The sequence below is a fragment of the Anser brachyrhynchus genome, assembly GCF_964034855.1.
Source record: "Anser brachyrhynchus genome assembly, chromosome: 7".
Taxonomy (NCBI): Eukaryota; Metazoa; Chordata; class Aves; order Anseriformes; family Anatidae; genus Anser; species Anser brachyrhynchus.
The window spans coordinates 6,483,094-6,503,661 of NC_137701.1; the positions used below are offsets into that span (position 1 = coordinate 6,483,094).

General features: G+C 36.5%; 1 protein-coding gene across 7 annotated transcripts in view; it reads left to right on the forward strand.

The window, feature by feature from the left end:
- The window catches only part of TFPI (tissue factor pathway inhibitor), a 244,579-nt gene that overhangs the window by 171,643 nt on the left and 52,368 nt on the right, over positions 1-20,568 (forward strand). For 6 of the 7 annotated variants that reach the window (XM_080598864.1, XM_080598860.1, XM_080598863.1 and 3 more), the window contains one exon: positions 10,294-10,402. The gene's annotated coding sequence lies outside the window, so the exon portion shown is untranslated. Of the gene's footprint in view, positions 1-1,039; positions 1,159-10,293; positions 10,403-20,568 lie in introns of those variants that run through there. The other variant, XM_080598866.1, reaches the window with a different exon arrangement.

The window sequence follows — 20,568 nt, forward strand, 5'->3', positions numbered from 1 at the left end:
CTACCTCTACAGGAAGGGAACAGACATCAGAAACAGTAGGTATCTCTTCTTCCACTATTTTTTTTTTAATTAAAAAAACAAACAAAAAAACACATACCAATAAGTAAGTATTGGCCTATTGCTTCTGACAAACAACAGCTCTGTGGACTGACCACTTTTTTCCCCTCTCTCTTTATGGAGTTGTCTTAAATCGTGCCTGAAGCTTTGCAAGCTTAGGTATCACGGCTTGTTTTCTCTAAAATGGTTTCAGACTCCAAACTTTATTCTGAGACTAGCATGTTAGGTAGAATAAAATTCTCACAACATATACCTGAATTAATAAATTCAATTTTTACACTTGGTAAAATAATTCTGTATTGAACAGAATAATTCTGCACTGAACCATGTTGATTCTGTGGTTGGTAGAAAAGTTAAACTTTGTAGAGGATGGATTTTTTTCAAGTCTTCAGTCTTGAAAATTAGGCATTACTTTTCTTATAGTTTCTTTGGTTTTCCACAACTTAAGTAGTAAGATTGTAACTGCAAAATACATGTCTGTCACATGTATCCCTTTACACATGCTATGAATAATACCGTCAATCAATCTGAAATTTGAAAAAATAAAATAAAGGCATGCCATTAAGCCTTACGGAGTACCACCCCACCATCAGAGGCAACATACATACCTTCCTACAGAGAACTGCAGTTACTTCGAAGTAATTTCCAGTTAATTACATAAGCGGCTATTTATATGAACACCTGGTAAGGTAGTACATTAGCAGAGAGCAACCAGCAGCACCTAGTGCTTTTCAACTAGTGGCTATTTCAACAAATTACTGGCAGAAGTCTAGAGGATCAGTGATTACTCACTGAGTTTAGTAGACAAAAAGGGTCAGGGTGGGCATTAAGTAGATTGCTGTCAGCTTTGCAATCAGTGAAGTGTTAACTTTGGCCTTTGCATTGCTGTAGGAAGGCATGTTTATGCTTGTTTTCAACTGCAATTAGCTGTATAATGCAAGTATTTTCTTCAGGGCCTTTCAAAAGTTTTTATAGTGGTAGATGAGGATTTGCAAGGTTGAGAATTAAGTGTTAACCACAGGCAATGAAAGAACTGTAATGTGCTATGAAATAGGGAAACTGAAGAAGTTGCTGTTGTGGTGGAGCCAGTGTCACCAAAAGGCAAGAGTCCATTCTCCTTCCTTTCCTTGCACATCCATATGGATAGGTAATCACCTCTCCTTTCCTTGAACAAACTTGTGGATTCCTTTGCTGAGCATTAGTGAATTGAGTGAGAAGGCCAAAGAAGCAGTTGAGCTGGTGTGACAGAAAGATGTGATGGCTGGGAACAAAAGAAAGGTAGGGGGCAGGCAGAGAGCAGGTCATTCATTCATCTTCTGGAGATAGAGGGTATTTAGACTGAAACATGCATCTTAGCTGTGAAATGTGACATTCCCTAAAAAAAAAATAATATATATGTATATATGTAATAATAGTAATAAAAACTGTCAGGGAGCAGAAAAGGCAGGTTGTTTCACCAGAGAGGTTGTTTCAGGCAGGCAGGAGCAGTCTCACTGGGTACAAAGGGTACAGTCCCACAGTGTGAATGAGGCAAGGACAGAGGTCCTGGGGATGGCACCCAGGGGTGGTTAAGGATCCATATACACAAGCAAGTTTGTCATGATAAGGCAGGTCTGAGATCAACCTGGGGAGTGAGCAAGACAGGGTTGGGATTAGGTCTAGAGAGAGTAACCAGAGTCAGACACAGCCCAAGGATCACAAGGCAAGTTCCGCAATGATGGGGTGGGTTTTAGGTCAAGGCAAGTCAGTCTGTCAGCCAGGGTCTGGAGCAATGGCTCGACACAGGCATGGCTGTAACACTGCTGCAGTGCTGGTTTCCCAGCACCGATGTCTAGTTGGTCCTAAGAAGCTTTGAAACCGTGTCAACAGAGCTGTGATCTTGATTTTGTTTTTCACCATGTGAGGTAGGCAAGAGCCGAAGGCTAGATTCTGACCGATAGCATACATGTATGCATATACTGTATAGCATACAGTAGGAATAATTTTTTTTTTCAGTTCTCTTCAGTGCCAAGCAGCTTCAGGGGACATTGAAAAAGAAGGTAGTGAATGAAGTATTGTATCTGAGCTGTCTTGCAGTGAGAACTTGACAAATTAGAACACTAGTTCTTCTATAATTGGAAAAACAGTGGGAGGTTAGATAAATTTCCACTTCAATGCTGATGACTCAAATCTGGTTGTAGTTATTTTCTTGTTTCTCCTTAAATGCTCAGATGAATAGCTATATATGCTCCAGATGTTTTCTTCCTCCCCCCCCCATATACATAGAAAAATGCAAAAAAGGGACTCCCTGTCAAAGATAAGTAGGACACATAGAATGGGCCGAATGAGGAGTAGTCGGTCATATGAGGTGTGATATTTGAAAGGGGAGTCAAGTCAGAAAAAGGATGATTTATAGACAGTTAAGTAAGACAGTTATGAGGTTAACTTAGCTTCCTCTGAGTCTCTGAATATGTGTTTTTGAACCCTGGGAGATACATAGCTCTGGCAGATTACTGGAAACACACTAATGTGTGGTGTTTGTCTTGGCCGCTTAAATAGTTCATGAAACCAAATAGGCATTTTTGTAGATATTATACTAAAACAGGGCCAGTTTTTGCATTAGACTTAAGGCATATTTGGAACATGTAGCTGTCAGTTTAGAGTTGTCTTATATGTCAAAATGATAAAATGCATTATTGAACCACATTTCCAACCTATATAAATGAACATTGGTTTTCATTAATTTCTGTTCTAATAAAGGATCCAGACACATTTATGCTGAAGTTGGTGACATTTTCGTACAGCTGTCTTATGGATAGCCAAACTTGCCTTTTTTTCTACACTGTTAAAATATGCTATTTAAATATACCTAAAATTACAGGGAGAAAAGGTGGTAATATGAGAAAAATGACCTAAATTCAGGTTGATGCAAGTAGAGATAAGCCTGCACAAACTACAGTAATGTTTCCTAGCTCTTGAGGGGTTCTCACCATTCAATTGCAAAATTGCTGCATTCTACAGCTCTCCAAAAATTGTACATATAGAGTTCTATGCCCTATGCAAGTAGTGTATAACAATACCAACCACTGTGTGGGTAATGTATTAACCCTCTAAAATGAGAAACCTGGAAAGTTACTGAACATAAAATGAAATGGTCATTATGAAGCCTTTAGTATATGTGAAATAGATAAACAGAAATTCAATAAATGCAAATACTTCTTTTATGGAAATGTTTAATGTGTGTGTGCAAAATTTCTCATCTTGTAGATGAGATTTATGTGAACAAATGGTGAGTCATTCACTGGAATATTTCTCCCGTGTCAGTCATAGTAATATTCCAAATTGTAGAGCTTTTTGAGTCATTGAGGCTTGGAATTGACTTTTAGGTTTTGGTTTTGTTCTGATTTTAGTGAAAATATTCAGTTGTGAGCTTTATATATAAAATAGGTCATTACGAATGTCTACTGTTCTGATGCATCGCTGTCTGCATGTGGAATGATAGATCCATTCCACAGCATACATTAGTAATGCTTGTGTACAACCTGAATTTAAGTCCTGTCCCAAGAACTTCAGTTAATCAAAATGTTGCCAAATAATGCTTCTCTATTTAATCTAATGATACATTTGTGGTACCTTTGACACTCCCTGTATAATCAAACTAATAGAGGCATAATTAAGAACAATTATATACGTTAACTAACACGCATCTGATTAGTGCTACCTACTCTGTGTTGTTAGAACAATAATGTACTTAGAACTGGTTTTGCTACAAGGAAGTCCATATTTTTGCAGCTTTAAGCTGTCTAAGTTTTAGGCTTGCCTCTGGCTTTATAGAAGTTTGTCTAGGTTCAATCAGTTGTTAGTCAGCTTTACCACTTTTCTCTTGTTTTTTTCTCAAGCACTTGTCTCAGCTGCTACCAATTTGTAATGTTTTTGTGACTGAAATGTGACACCAGGTTCAGGGAAACATTAGGGAACGCATTTGTGTAGGGAAAAAGGAACAAGTTATCATTAGTTTACATTACCTTTAAGCCTTGCATCTCCTGCTGTGGATATGCTAAAAAAGCCAGGGAAGGAACTTGTTCTGTATATGCGTGGGAAGAAATCCCACAATAGGATTCTTGCAGTTCGCTTAATGTGAGGAAACTCCATTCTCAAGGGAATAAGTGAATATTCAGTATTCCCTCTAATACAAATTGATTTATAAAGAGAAGTGGGTGAATATAACTGATAATTTGCCAAAGGATGTGGCTGAGTTGTTCATCCTGTGCAGGTTTTCTACTTATGTGCAGTACAATGACCTTTCCAAATTTAATAATACTTGCTTACTTTTTCATTTGAAAATTAGGCCTGGAGGTTGTCCCCTCATGTTTGTAGTAAGAGGCTGCATTAGCTCTGAAACCGTGGCCTGGTCTCTCTGGAATTTCAATTTCATTTTAAACCTGTCTTAATATGCTATCTTACTACATTTTCATCATGTTACATTCGATTTAAACTTTCATGCTAGATGTAAGGAGGAGATTAACATCTAGGATTTGGTGGTGGAGCGGAAAAAGAAACCATGGTTTATTTTTATGTCAAAAGGACTTGCTGAGTGAAAGAGTGGTATACACCCTGGAGAAAAACTCCAGTGCAAAGTCATCCTTTTTGTATGAGTTCTACTCTTTTCTGCAAGTAACTAAACTTATCAATTGAAGGAAAGCTTAAAAAAAAAATCCTCTTCTTTTAAGAAACACAAATATCGGTCATTCTTTCTTTCTCTTCTTAACTGAGTGCTAAATGTAGTTTTTTGCATTTCTTGCCCTGGGTTTTTGATGCATTGGTGGAAGGTAAATCTGTGGCTTGTGGTTTGTTGCAGGAGGAGGTGAAGGCAGCTTGGTGTTCTGAGTGCTTTGACTCTGGTTCTGTGCCTACTTTTCAAATGTGAGGATTCAAGGACCCAGGGGTCCCTTCCTCTTTGTGTCTTATGTTGTATTTTCATGATACATATAAAACCTTGTTCATGAGTATTCACATAGTATATATGCATATAATAAATCCACCAACATTGTAAACATTTTATTATTTACAAATTCTTGCTAACAAACTGTTCCCTACTTAAATTAACAAAATTCCTAGCTCTATTAATAAAAGGTGTTTATTTTCTTCCTCTAACTTGTTTTCTTGTTGCATAGAGCTTGGAAATTACGTGTAAAGTGTTAGCATTACAGGAAATGGCTCAAACTATGACTTTTACCATGAAGTATGTTCATAACTGCAAACACTTCAGAATTGTTTTCTATAAATAATCACTGGTGTGGAAATATGTTTTTTTTTTTCTTTTTTTTTTTTTTTCTTCTTTGAAACCAGAAACTAAGGACTCATCTGCTGTTGATTATCATGCTACCACATGTTAATTATGCCTGGCAAAAGGTCTTGTTGTTTTCCATTATATGTTTGCAGAGAAGCTAGTTAGTCCTGTTTCTTTTCAGTGAACTGGGCTGATGTCCAATAGAGCTATTTTTAGTAACTGCATTGTCATAGTTTATACCAAATGGTGAAATTTATAATTATCAGGATGAAATGTACAACCTGAAAAGGAAGTTCTTGGGGAAACGTGTTTGTGTTCAGTTTGTTCTGTACTTATGCCATATTCATGACAGCTAGTTTATTTATGCATTTGCTTATTTTGTTATTGAGCTCTTACAACAACTAAAAAATAAGCTGATATTTTGCACCTTAAGTTGTGGAAACAGGGCTATAAGACATGGCCATGTAAGAAAATTAACTGTAGTAAGTGCCTGAGAAGAACACCAAAACTGAACTTGAATTTGAATTCTGATTCAGCTGTATGTCACTGAAGCAGATCTCCTTAACCAGTAGGGCGTCTGTCTTCCTGGGTAGCTTTGTTACAGATTTATTTTGTGATTGTCACTTCTTAAAGTTACAATTGTATTTCAGCACCACCTATAGGTATTGAAAGGAAATATGTTAAAATCTGTGGCCAGGATTAACAAATAGATCCCATATTTATGGAAAATGAAACTATTTTTGATGAACCTACAGCTACTGCTACAAATAGATATTTTCAATTTTCATTTGTAAGTCACATAAACTGTTACAGTACTGTGTTTTAGTGAGCAAATATTTAGCATGAAATCGTACCACCAGAGAGCATGACAGAAATGTTTAATGAGATGGAATTTTCAAAAATAGAGTAATTTTTGCAAGTTTTTCCCCTTTCTATGCAACCAGAGGACTGGGAGGAAAATAGAAGATATTCCACAGTGGAAACGTCTTTTTCTTTTCATAGGCAGATATTATATAGTTTTGGAAGCATGTTTTTGATTATTAAAAACACAATTGCTTATGCAAATGTGGCTGATAGTTCAAAGTACCTAGTACACTTTTGGGCCAGTCTCATGTTTACATTGAGTGGTTCCTATGTTGGCATTTGGCAAGAGCAGTGCAATAATTGCTGTTTTAACTGAGAAACATCTGAGAACTAAGGTTGCTTAGACTTCAAGAGAATGTCTATTCAAAGAACCCATGCATTTGGTACTTTTTGAGAAACTACATACTAGTATGTTAGTGCTTAGAAATTTTTAAGATTTTATGCATTGCCTGGAATTTATATATAGTTGAATCAAGTTTTGATTTACTGTTTTTTAATCATATGTCAAAATGATATTTTGGGTAAGCCATACAAAATGCATACCAAAGCCTTAAAATACATTACTAGATCTAAGGTAAAAACAATTCAACTGAATATTGGGCTTTCTAGCTTGTGTTTGTGAATGAGAAATTATTATTGACCAGATTTTTCTACAGATCTGAACAGAGAATACAGCCATCAACTTGTCATCCCTTAGTCTGTTCTGCAAGTTCATTGTCTGCTTAACAACACACAAAGAATTGAGCAAATTACGAATTGAGCAAATTACTCTTTTTTTTTCCCCCCTCTGGACAGATATTATTAGTAGCAAAGGTCACTCAATACGGGGAAAAAATAAATAAATAAAAATAAAACACCTGAAAACAAATCAAGAAAAGATCTCCCAGTCTGCATATTGCACTTCTTATCAAACTGCTTTGAAGAGAAAGTCACTATCTTATGTTCCTAATTTAATGGCATGCATGTTTGTTATTGTGCTTCAAATGAAAACAAAGAACATTTAGAAGTGGACCAGTGCTGTTGGACAGTTCAGTACATGGAATGTGAATGTGGAAAGTAAAAGAACAGGTTGCTGACATACTCAAAACTGGAGAGTCCTACTGTCTTAAGGTGAACTTTTGTTTCTCAACTATTTCAATTATGAGCCTACTACTGTACTTGAAGCAAATATAAGAGATCTGTTATAACAAACTAAAATTGGAGTCATCCCCAAGACCTTGCGTTGTCTCCTCTATAAGACTTGTACTGCACGTGGGGGAAAATCCAAGTGTTCAGTACGTTTTTCCATAGTTGTCCAAATGCTGTGTACAGTTGGCCATAGGCTGATATTTAATTCTTAGTAAAAATTTTAGTAATTGTATCTCTTTCCAAAGTTTTCATTTCTTCATTGATTAACCTGTCTGAAGCATAGCTCTTAATTTAAACCTAAGATTTCAACTGTAATTTGTATTTTGGTCTCATGAGAGACCAATAGCGATAAAAAGCTGTTTAATAATTCCTTTCTCCACCTCATCATGTCCATCATGTGCATGACACAGTACAGACTGGATGAAGGGACAGGAAAGCATTGGGAATATTTCATTCCTTTCTAATACAATCATGTGTCACTGGGTGCTCTCTGAAAGGCAAGTAACAAATTGATATATCTCATCTGGCTTTTCTGAGTCTGTGCTTCTGGCATTTGTAGTTACTGCTCTAGTCTAGGATTGGAAGAGTTGAAAGGGCAGCTTGCTATAACCTTTAAACAAGACATCAGCTACAGCTGATGAGGCTTAAGTGCTCTGAATCTTTAGAAAGTGCAGCTAAGTGGATTTGACTTAACCTTGGTTCATACTGCACACCTTGTACTTGGCTAGGTAATGCATGGAGTACTGCAAAGTTGTTGTTTTTTCTTACTAGCATGGTATATTATTCCCATGCTGCAGGAGCATGCTTTTGTTCTAATTCCGTGTGGACAATATGGAAAAACATAACAGACTAGCTGCAGTACCACTTGTTTCAAGCAAGAAATAAGAATTACTTCTTTCATCATCTGTAATACTTCCCCATATTCTGTTATTCCTTGCTGAATATCTGTGTTGACAAGTATTGATCAAAAGTAAATTTTTTTTTTAATCAACTATATAATAAGAATGGTGTACCTTAAGAAAATGAAATGAGAATTTCATTTCTTTTCCTCTCATTTCTTTAAGATAATAATCAATATTTAAATTGAATATGGGAATGAGTTCAAAAGGAAAAAGATTTTTGTGTGTGTTTTTGTTGTTTTTGTTGTTTGTTCTTAACTTAGCTACCGAGTAAGCTTTCACCTTATGGAAATTGCTTTGTATTCAGAAAAATACATGAGGCTTCCAGACGTGGGCAATACATTACCCTTTTTCACTCACAAAAATACCATGTGACAAGTTGTGTGTCTTAAATGACTGAGCCAGTTAAGCAGACTAGCGTTCAAGGTAGTAAGTATTGTAACTCAAGTGAAACAGACACCATATTTCTGAATGGAGTCCTGTCATACTACCATTTGGAAAAATTGTGAGGATGCATGGGGAAAAAGGAAGAAGTATTCCAGGTGATGTCTATTGGCCATTGGTAGTATATCATGTGTTATTCCATGATCTAGTTATTATCTGACTTTGTGAACACAGGGTCACCTTTACTTACTCTCACTCAGGCAGGACACAAGGGCAATAAATCAAATTAAACAAGGGATCTGTGCCTCAGAGAACACATCAGAAGGGTATATTCATTCTGGTTAGATAGGAGAGGAGTAATCAAGTGCATGAGGAAATCACATTGAATGAGAGCGATTTAGAGAAGGTTGCTAGAGGATTTTTACTTACTGTTTCATGTTGGAGAAGAATGCAAACACAACCTCAGACATAAAAGGAAGGAAAAAAAAAAACTGATTTGAAAGTAAAACAAGGTTAAGAGAAATGCTTGGTTTTTGTCTCAAAGGAAGAAAAATAAATATAATTCCCACAGTCCATTCAGTGTCAAATGAAGATAGTGCATGCAACTCTGGCACTTCAGGCAGAAATACTTTTGAGAAGGCATATCAATTTTTTTTTTTTTTTTGTTTTTGCGCACTGGCCGACATGTATATATATCAGAAACGGGAGGCCTGTAGCCCACCTGGCTATAAGCTGAGCAGAAGTAGTGGCAGGATTAGCTTTAGGAATATTCTGTATGTTATCTTCTCCAGTAGGAGAAGCTTGGAGCACATAAAAGCTGTGATAAGGGAAGAGATACAAAAAGTTGTTATGCAGATATAGGAGGCAGTGTCAGAAACTGCTGAACTTGAGCTGAAATGTAGGAAATAGATGCTGTGAGTCCTCAGGTTGCTTAAAGCAGCTCCATTCCGCATTCACCTGAACCCACCTGCATTTGTGACACAACGGATAATCATGCCAGACAGGGCTTGAAGGAGACAGGGCTTTCCTGTTCTTCAATATCTGTAGTAACTCCTATTTTTGCCCAATCTGAGGCTCTTAAATTTGTCTTTTCTTATCCTAACCTTAGTCCAAATCAGACAGGACTTCTTGTTGCAAAGTGATTCTTAGTTCTTTAGAGATCTCTACTGGCCCTGAGCTTCTGTTTCAGTTCATTTAGCAATCCCGGTCTTTTCTTTGCTATTATTCATCTCATGTACCTTTCTGTCATGCGTAAGGTACTCTGTGATAGTTTCTTGTAACAGAAGCCAGTCTTTTGCCAGAAGATGGCTCAGCAGGTGTTGGTCTTGCTAGCCCCATTTGCTTTGACCATTGCTATTCTTCCCATCTCTATAGTTATACCTGCACTGCTCCATTTCCATTCTCCAGTAAATTCACTCAGAAGGCTGCTTGATTGTCACAAAACATAATGTTAAAGGAAGATAAAGATTTAAGTATTCAACTCTCTTGTTATATCTTCATACACCAAGTATGATATATACCAGAGAGCAATAATGTTCTACTTCTGACAACAACTGTATTCCTTTGAAATAATGAAGTGTTTATTAGAAAGAAAGAATTTTCTATTTTGTGTTATGTAGGGAGCAACACTTTACAGACACTTGCTGAATTAGTGAACTGTTTCCTACTTCATGATTTTTATTTTTTTTACAGGATTTCAGAAGTTCGTACTGCTGTGGCAGGTGAAACCTCAGACCTCTCATGTTGATGCTGATACTCTGTTTTGAAGATATAATAAATGGATGAAATGTCAAGCAGACTAGTAAGTGGAGCATTTGCCTGAGACCATTTTCTCCCTTTACTTAAGGACCCAATTGCTAAGATACTGGCACTTCTGGCATCTGTCTTTACTTTCTGGCTTTCTGCGTAGATTTGGTTATTGCATTCTATTGGTATATTGCCAAGAAAAGGTTAAGTATTAATAGTCTGACATTTCTGACTGAAAACTGTTTCTTGGTAGATAACATCCATTTCTAAAACATATCCATGTTTAAAGAATGTTTTCCTTACCATATCCATATCTGGCGATGATTTAGGTAGTCATTAATCTGTATGTAGTACATGATTTAGTAGTCTTGCAGGGAGAGAACTTAAAGTTAAAGAGAGAGAACTTTTTTCCAAGAACAACATTAATAACGCTATGGTACAGAGCAACTGTATAGATCTTTTATCTTTCTCTTTCACATTGTTTCTAAGTTTTTTTAAGAGCTTCATTTCCTTTTTGTGTTTTCTTGAACTGTATGAGTACTGAGGTATACTGTAATGTCTGAATTAAGAATAAGAATGTTTACAAAACATAGCATCAGTATCTTCTAATATAGTAATCTTATAACTTAAGATTTGTACTGAGAAATCTATAATCACTATGACTTTGTAATTACTATAGTCGTTTTTTTCTGTGGTTCTGTGGAATCTGCATCCAACTGAAACTTGCAAAAGGCATTAATCTGTTTTTCTCTTCACTTTCAACAATTGCTTTGTAAAATTACTCTTTAATGTTTTATTCCAATCCAGGTAAAATGCCCGTCAGAAAGGTAGTAGTGAGTCTGTTTTATTGTGCAGGATGTCAGCTGCATCACCCGGTTAATAACGGGGAACAATTTACTCCATCACAGAACTAGCTAAACAACTGTTCTTTAGACATTATTTGGGACTAGACTGAACAGTATTGGTCCTAAATACCTGGTTGAGGCCATAGTGCTACTTGAGCAGTTGACTTCTGAGTGATTTTTACTTTAGCAAAAGTAGAAAATGCAGAACAAAATCCTAACTACGTTTTTTTTACTTTTGTTTGTTGTTTTTTTTTGTTTGTTTGTTTGTTTTTTGTTTTTTTTTAGGTAGCACATTTACCTGGCTCTCCCTTCTATTTCTGGTAGAAAATTTTGAAAAATGATTCGGTTTCTGATAGTACTAATAGTAGCAGTCACAATATTCCTGATAACTTACATTATTAGCTAGTCATTGTCTGGGGAGGAAATGGACAAAAAATGATGAGATGTGAAATAGAATTTGTGCTGTAATAACAATCAAAATTATGTTGTCATCTGCAAAGGACTTTGTCCATCTAGAATAGGTGCAGAAGTTTCTTTTAGCTGACTTCATAACATAGCTACCTTTTTGGGAACCAACAGTAGTGCATTCTTTGGAAAAATAAGATTAATGTGATGAGGAGAATCACAGAATCATCTAGGTTGGAAGAGACCTCCAAGATCACCGAGTCCAACCTCTGCCCTAACACTAACAAGTCCTCCACTAAACCATATCACTAAGCTCTACATCTAACTGTCTTTTAAAGACCTCCAGGGATGGTGACTCAACCACTTCCCTGGGCTGCCTATTCCAATGCCTAACAATCCTTTCAGTAAAGAAGTTCTTCCTAATATCCAACGTAAACGTCCCCTGGCTCAACTTTAGCCCATTCCCCCTCGTTCTGTCACCAGGCACGTGGGAGAATAGACCAACCCCGACCTTGCTACAGCCTCCTTTAAGGTACCTATAGAGAGCGATAAGGTCTCCCCTGAGCCTCCTCTTCTCCAGACTGAAAAACCCCAGCTTCCTCAGCCGCTCCTCGTAAGACTTGTTCTCCAGACCCCTCACCAGCTTCGTTGCCCTTCTCTGGACTCTCTCGAGCACCTCCATGTCCTTCTTGTAGTGAGGGGCCCAAAACTGAACACAGTACTTGAGGTGCGGCCTCACCAGAGCCGAGTACAGGGGCACAATCTCTTCCCTAGCCCTGCTGGCCACACTGTTTCTTATGCAAGCCAGGATGCTGTTGGCCTTCTTGGCCACCTGAGCACACTGCTGGCTCATATTCAGCCGACTGTCAACCAATACTCCCAGGTCCTTTTCTGCCAGGCAGCTTTCCAGCCACTCATCTCCCAGCCTGTAGCTCTGCTTGGGGTTGTTGCGCCCCAGATGCAGGACCCGGCACTTGGCCTTGTTGAACTTCATGCAGTTGGCCTCAGCCCATCGGTCAACCACAAGATGTATTTGTTAAAGTACATTGGACATTCTTCATGATCTCAAGTTCTTAAATCAAGACTAGATGTGTATCTTAAATATCATATGGCCAGTAACTGAATTTAGTGAAAAGATTAAAAAAAGCTGTAGTCAGAATTAAAGAAAAGGTCAAATTAGATGGTCAACATGGACTTTTTGGCATCTATTAGTGAATGAAGCAACCCTGCACATTTCTCCTTGGGGAACTGAAGAGAATATAAAGTTTGTAATGCATGGTTCAATTGCAAAGCAGAGGAAATATTCTCTCCAGAATTTAGTCATGTCAAGGGTTTTGGGCAAACAACAGAAGAATACATAAAGCCTTTTAACAGTGGGAGGGCGTAGTAGACACCTTGGCTTATAGCCCAGATCTGAGGCTTCATATATGAAAGCTGTACTTTAATGGGGTTTGAGAATTCAGTCTTTTTTCAGATGTGGGTAGAGGAATCCTATTAGCTTCATTGGTGCACAGCCAGTGTTTCAGTTATATCACGCAGGAGCTGATGGGATTGATGATTGGGCGGATTGCTCTTGGTAGAGATATCTGCTTATGACTACAGGGGCCTTGCCCATCAGCAAGGATAATTCACACAATTCTGTGATGTTTTCACCTCTATTTTGATCATTTTCTTTAACCACGATAGTGATGACAGACAATACAGTATTATTACATACCTCTCTACATATCTGCTGGATAGCAAATTAAGTGACCTCATCAATGACAGCATTGTTTTAGTAAAAGCAGTGAAAGTGTGAGATTATCACGCTGAGGTTATTCATTTAAAAAAAAAAAAAAAAAAAAAAGAGAGAGAGAGAAGAAAAAAAAAGGAATAAAACTCCAGGGGGGATTTTTTTCTACTGCCTCCTCATTTTTCATGAGGACAGTTGCTGTTGGCATTTTCTGTGTATTGATGTCATCTATTTGCTTTAAATAACTTTGGGGCTTCTGCAGCTTTTTACAGTTTGAATAGCAACTTGGTTTGGTGTTCTGAGTCTTTCACTTTACTGCTGATGCTGGTGAATTGTAAAATGGATGGTGGAAAACATGGAAAAGGATGTAAATACCAAGTATGCTACATCTGACAATATAAGAAGAAAATGCAGAGATTCAGTGTGAAACTGATGCTCTTATTTGTACTGTTTTTTCTTCAGGCTGGAAGTCTGAAACAGCATAGACTGTTCATCCGGGTTTATTGTTTTGGATTTTGCTCAATACTGTAGAATTTTAACAAGTGAAATGTGTTAATCTGCCTTAAATTCAAGCTTTCAGTGCTGTCAATATGACATGCTCACAGATAGGTATTTGAGGTTATGACTGCGTTTCCTTTTTTCAGAGCTTGTCAGTGGTAGGAGAGGCACAAAACATTTTCTCAGGGCGATGACTATCTCAGTTGGATCTACTAGTCTCAGGGGTTAAAATGTTGACTTTTATTAGGAAAATCTGAACAACTTTTACTTTCCTTTTGACACATCACTACTCCATTGCTGAGTTTGGAGAGGTGTTGGAATGAACCAATCTTGTCTGAACAAAAATGGAAAAAAAAATCAGAACAGAGAAAAAACTTCATTCTTTGACTTTAGAAATAGCTGTTTATAAATACAGTCTGGAGGGTACACGTGATGCTAATATTAAGCTCACAATAACATTGAAATCAATTGCTCAGAAATGTAAGGCATACGTAGTCTGTAACATTTTATCTGCAGTGTATTTATAGATCATATGTGGAAATTGTAACTACTCATGTGTTTGTATTTTAGAAGAAGGCTCGTGTTACTGTGTGTGTTTTTAAATGTACTTCCGATCATTGATCTGTATCTTGATTATTGGCTAGCTTCCTAGAATTACAGGATTCTCCATGCCCCAAAAGAACAAATTAGGCCTGAGACTAAATTTAAATAAAATAATGTTACTGGTTTTTAGTTTACTTCAATACTATCTTCACCACATAGTTTAAATACTAAAATATAGATAGATGTACATTGGGCCAGGTTTTAAGCCTTGCTTTAAAATTACAGCTTTCATTCTTGACCTTGTAAAAATTATTTTGATGTAAATTAAAATTACTACCTAACTTCTAAGGTAGTTTAGGTCAATTAAATATTGAAATTACTTGAAGCGATCTATGGACAGAAAAATAAAGGCCACTTTAAAAAAAAAAAAAAGAAAAAGACCCCAATTACTTAATAGTTTATTGCTTTTCCAAGTATCAAGAGCTTTTGTGAATAATTCAAGCTTATCATTTTGCTCTGGAGTTAATTTCAAAGTCCAGTGACACTGCAGGTAAATTCTGAAGTTAGCAGTGTGGACTGCATTTTAATAAGAAAACCAGATGCCAATCTGAAATGCAGGTGAAAACTCTGCAAGCTGAAAATTTTCAGCTGAGGTATATGAAATAATAATAAGATATTTTACCCAATAAGTTCATTCTGTGGATGTAAGCTGGAAGAAATTCTTTGTTTTTAACCATGCTTTTTGTTTCCTAAAGAACCACCTTTATTGCAGTTCCAAATGTTCCAGGCTTGTTATTTATTATGTTATTCATAAGTTTTATGAACTTCACATTTACTCAAGTTTTTGTGTGCTAATTCCATGACTTTTTGGTGGATTACTGAAATGTAAAAATATGCTTAACTCCCCTCAAAAATAATCTGACTATTAACCCAGTGTTTCCTTACCCCAACGGTTTCAATTTTACTCTTCAGTCTATGGTTAAATGATACTGTTGCTCTGTCATTGCATCTGGTGAAGTGTTGGTGTTGCTTTCTGATAAACTGTAGTTAAACTGGTTAAACATACTATGTTATTAGCTATTCTGAAATTTTCTTATGAGGATCTGGATTTCCACTGGCACTAATTCAACCATATGATATGTTTTTCTAGTGTGTTGCCAGCTTTAAGAGAAATTTTGGGGAAGATAAACTGTAACAGACATTTGCCATCTCTCCATCTTTAATGGATAATAAAAAGAAGAAAAAAGGATTAATTCCTCCCAGTCAAATGCTATAGTCAATAATAAGTAATTGTCAGCACTGTAAAAAGAATTATCTCTTTCAATATAAACAAAATGCATGCCAGGTGTTATGAGGAAGCATCTCCGCAGAACTTCATGCTTTGTAGTACATGTAGTCGTAGTGCATGTTCTTCCAGCATCATATAACGAGATCATTTATTTTGAGAGATATTTTACTTCTGTGCTATTGTTGTTGTATTTCACTTTATTTGTTGGATAAAAGGGTCTGTTGTGTTATTCAAGCTTCTGTCAGAAAAATGCAGGTTTAGAAATGTATTGAAGAGAGTGGAGAAAGGAAGAAACACAAAAGTAGGTAAGCAGACAAATTATTCCCTGAAACTTAAAGGAAGAATTAGCAGCTATTGCTTTTTTAAGGGATGAGTGCAAATGTCTGACAGAGCTGACATTCTGGCTGAGGGCACATGGCAATGGGGCAGCTAAACGGTCACTCCAGCACCAAGAATAAAAAAGACAATTATTCACCAGCGAGACGATGACACTTTTTAAACTGAAACCAGAAGTATTCCTTTTCATTAAACTCTGCTACCTATTCAGAGCATATGCTTCTGTGGGTGGAGAAGGAGAGGTCCCACTGGGGAGCCTCTGTAGGATCTGACCTAAGTTATAAACCCTGTACTGTAGTCCAGGAACCTGAGGAAGATGAGTGTTGGAGTCTTGGCAGAAAGTAGACTGTTCTGCTACTGGTTTGATGCCTCAGTATTACTGAGACTTTTAAAATACTAGCTGCTTTGTAGAACTTATCATGGCTTTTAGACTACTAGGAGACACAGAAATATTTTAAGATATTGCACTTCCAAATAGCAAGCTGATGCATTGTGTCAGCAGGATTTGTCAGTATCTTCCCATTTCTCAGGCAAGCAACGTTGTTTCTTTATTTGTTGTTTGATCACAGATTTGTTTGCCTATAATTGAGTCTCTTGCAATTTAAACATTTCTTTCTGGTCATAGTATAAAAATGTTGCTTCACTCATAGCAGACAATGAAACTGATACAACACTGATTTGAGTAATTGGCTCTCATTAACAGTGACCAGCACCAACCAGTGAGATTTGGCTTCATAAATGTGATGTTTACTGAAGTTCACAGCACATGTTTTTAAGAAGTGTGTAAAGGATTCAGTAAAGAGTTAAAGAAAATTAACTTTTAGCTTGGTCATTTGTCAAGAATGTGGTTCTTCATAAATAGCCAGCGATGTGAGCACACTGTTCAGACGTCCTTTGTTTAAAGAAAAAAAGAAAAAGCATTTAGGGAATGTGGGCCTAGTTCTCTGCTGTCTATTGCTGAAATAGAATGCACATATTTGTATAGTCTTGTGGAGTTTGTGGAAATGAACAACTTATTATTCCATTGAAAGAAAATCTGTAAAGCTCTGCTGCAGTTGTCAAGGCCTGTGTTATGAATGTTCCTTTTAGTTTGCTTCAGACCTTTAGGGCACAAGAGTTACTCAACTTCTTGGCCTTCAGATTGGCCTTTCTCATTAGACATGCAGAAAGCAGTGCATGGGCTCACCTTCTGCGTGGTGGTAGTTGACTTTCTTTGCTGGAGACTGTATCCATTTATATCACATTTTGTCTCTGAATAAAATTGCTTATTAATGACTTTAATTTTCATATCACATGCTGTTTGAAAGCCTATGGTGCAGTTCTTGCTTTTGAATCCTGTTCATGCAAAGAAAATCCATGATGTACTTTCACAGAATTAAACAATACTGACAGGCTAAATTCTTAATTCCTTTGTTGTTATACTTTATACTTACCCTGATATTAATGCTTATTTTCTTCTCTGATTTTTCTTGCTTATTTTGTCTTGTAAAACTTGGTATTACCAGCTAGGATAGCTTGTTCTCATACTTAAATGACTGTATCTTGCTGAAATCAATCATAGTAATATTTGGTTATTCAGAAGTCCTGAATTGATTCACAATTATTAAAAGCCCTTGTATTATCCCTGCAAGGCTTTAACACCTGAACACCAGAGTTCATTGTGGTTTATTGATGTTGCTCATTTTAAAATGAATTCTAACATACTGGCATAGTGAACTATCTGTTGCTTAGATACAATGCAGTGTAGTTGTTTTTCTTTTCAGTTACTTATTTTCTCCCGTTTCTCTGATTGGCTGCTAAGGCCTATCTCTTATGGAAGTTTTCTCAGTGTAATATCTTAAGACCTGACTTACTGTCCACCCTTCAAGGAATTTAGATGGCTATAATTCAGACTTTAAAAAAAAAAAAAATAAATAAAATCAAAACAAGCTGACCAGCCAAACCACCACCAACAAAAAGTGCCCGTGCAAAGAGAAGGTGAAGATGTAGCCATCAGATAATTTCTTCCTCCATCACATCTTCTCGCTTGTCAGAAGTGACTCAGTTGTAGTATGAAGTTAAGCATCCCTTGATATTCTTACTGTTGAAATTACAGTAAGGTTTGTTTATCTGTTGCTTATCCTAGGAAAATAGATCATGTCAAACAAAGGTTGTCTTTTTCTTGATAGACTCTTGATGTTGGAGTATCTCCATGCCTGTGAGGTGGTAAATATTCAGTGTTCCACTTAAACTCCTCTTGTTTTGGAGGAATAGAGATGTTCTCACAAGTAGCCACTGTAACAGTGGAGTTTGTGTGTTTTTTCATATGTGTATTTTACAAAAATACATGTACTCAGTGAAGAAGTGACTATTTTACAGCGATTGAATGGTACTACGCGTACAGAATATTTGCTGTGTCACTGTTAAGCAATCTTTTAAAGTAAATCTGAGAAAACAGCTTTTTTTTTTTTTTAATTCTTTTGGAAAATCAAAGTACATCAGAGAACCTTTGCATATATCAGACAGTGAGTAAAATCACAATTACTATTTTCATCCTATTCTGTCTTCAATAACCTACACTCCTGTTTAACCTTAGATGTGTATATTCTAGTAGAGCAGGGCTTCATTTTTCTTATGAAAAAGCTACACTGAGCAGACTGTTTTCAGGTCCATTTTGAAATAAAAAGTAATTTTTTTTTTCTAGACACCTGCAGACCTTAGCACAAAGGGAAAAAGGTACATCAGCAAGCTAGGAGGAGAGTCCCAGGGTGGTTTTTCCTCCATGCTGTGTACTGCAGAGCTGCAGTGCCTTTCTGTGATTTTTTTCAAGACATGGTTGGTATACACTGATGAAGGAAGAAATACAATTTTAGGACTTTATTTTTTCTCCCAATAAAAACTACCACCATATTCACAAAGGCTTCTTCAAACTAACTAGCAAGTAACTAAATTCACCACTGTGAAGTCTCATGCTTTTTACCAAAAAGCAGTAATCAATCACCAAGAAACTATTTTACAATTTGGCATTAAGCACATGCCCCTTGATATGCCTGATGCCCAGCCAAGGTGTTTCCTCAATAAATTACTTAATTCATTATTCCCTTAATTCAATAAGCAGGAAGAACTGGCAGCCCATTATTCACACAGATACTTGGTTAATCATTTTCCTATTGTCTCTGGTAAGCAAAAGATTGATAGCTGAGAGATTTTGATAAGAAAGTTGAATGTGAATATTCTCTGTAAAAAATCTAAGGATCTTCTTTTGAGAGTAAATCAACTATGTTTAGCAAAAAAAAAAAAATTTTTGGAAAAAAATACTGTTTACTGGGGACCTAACTTAGCACGAACATTTTTATTTCCAAAAATACATACAAAAACTCCCTAGGGATTCATCTTTAAATGTCTCTCATGCTTTGGGCAATTGCAACTTTCTGCTTTATTTTTTCCTTCTTTCCAGCTGGCCTACCCACCTGCTTGTAATTTGTGTCCAAAAAGCACAGTTCAAAAACCAGCAAGTTGTTTTAAACAACAGAATGAGTCAGTCATGATAATGCCTGTGTTCTTCATTATTTCTAAAATTTTGACGTAACCTGGAAAAATGCATCCTGACCAGTACCACTGAATGAACTAATGGACTTGATGGTAAAAACCTTATGGTGGAGTAGAAGATGAGGAAATGATTAAATTGTATATGTTCTTGTGCAAATGTTTACAAAATATTTTCCTTATGAATGACTAATTACTCCAAAGGCTGCTTTGCCTTGTTTCTCATTAAATTCGACCTCATCTTACATACTTTGCACTACACTAACAGAAATGAAGAAAAATCTTGAATTTTAAAAATGCTGTTACCTGAATGAGCATCATTTTACATACATACAAGGAACAAGTCCTGAAAACTTCATTTTTCTTATCTTAACTTTCAGTATATAAGCCTATTCTGAGTCTGTCTCCTGTTCAAGCTTCTTTTTAATTAAGCATCCACACTCTACATATTTTCTTGTTGGTTCATCAGTAAGGGGAAAAAAAATGAGATGAAAGTTTGTTATTTGGGACACTTATGACTAAATCATCCATCATTATACTTTGTGGAGCAGATAAATGAAATGGATAGAGCAGCAGAGTTACAAGATTCCTATGCTTATGTGCAAATAAAGTTTATTTGGTCCCCTTCTGCAGAACTCATAGAATCATAGGATGGTTTGGTTTGGAGAGGACTTTAAAGTTCATCCAGTTCCAACCCTCCCCCCCACCCCCCATCATGATCTGATCTGAGTTCAGATCTAATCTGAAGTGTCAGTTGCAAGCTAGACCATGCTTTTCAGAATGGCGCATATACTGCATGACAAAGCAGCAGTCCAGACAAATAATATGATTAGGCATTTAGCCTGTGCAAAATCTACAGGCTACTTACAGTCAAACATGAATTGGTTTTGGTTTGTTTGTCTTTTTAATGTGCTTCTGAGTAGTAAAATGCAACTCTGCTATCCTTTGCCTTTAGCGTAAAATTGCATCAAGTCATTGGTGGTTATATAACTAATATCATTCATATTTTTAAAGCAATAAAAAAGTCATGGAATACTTACTGAGAAACT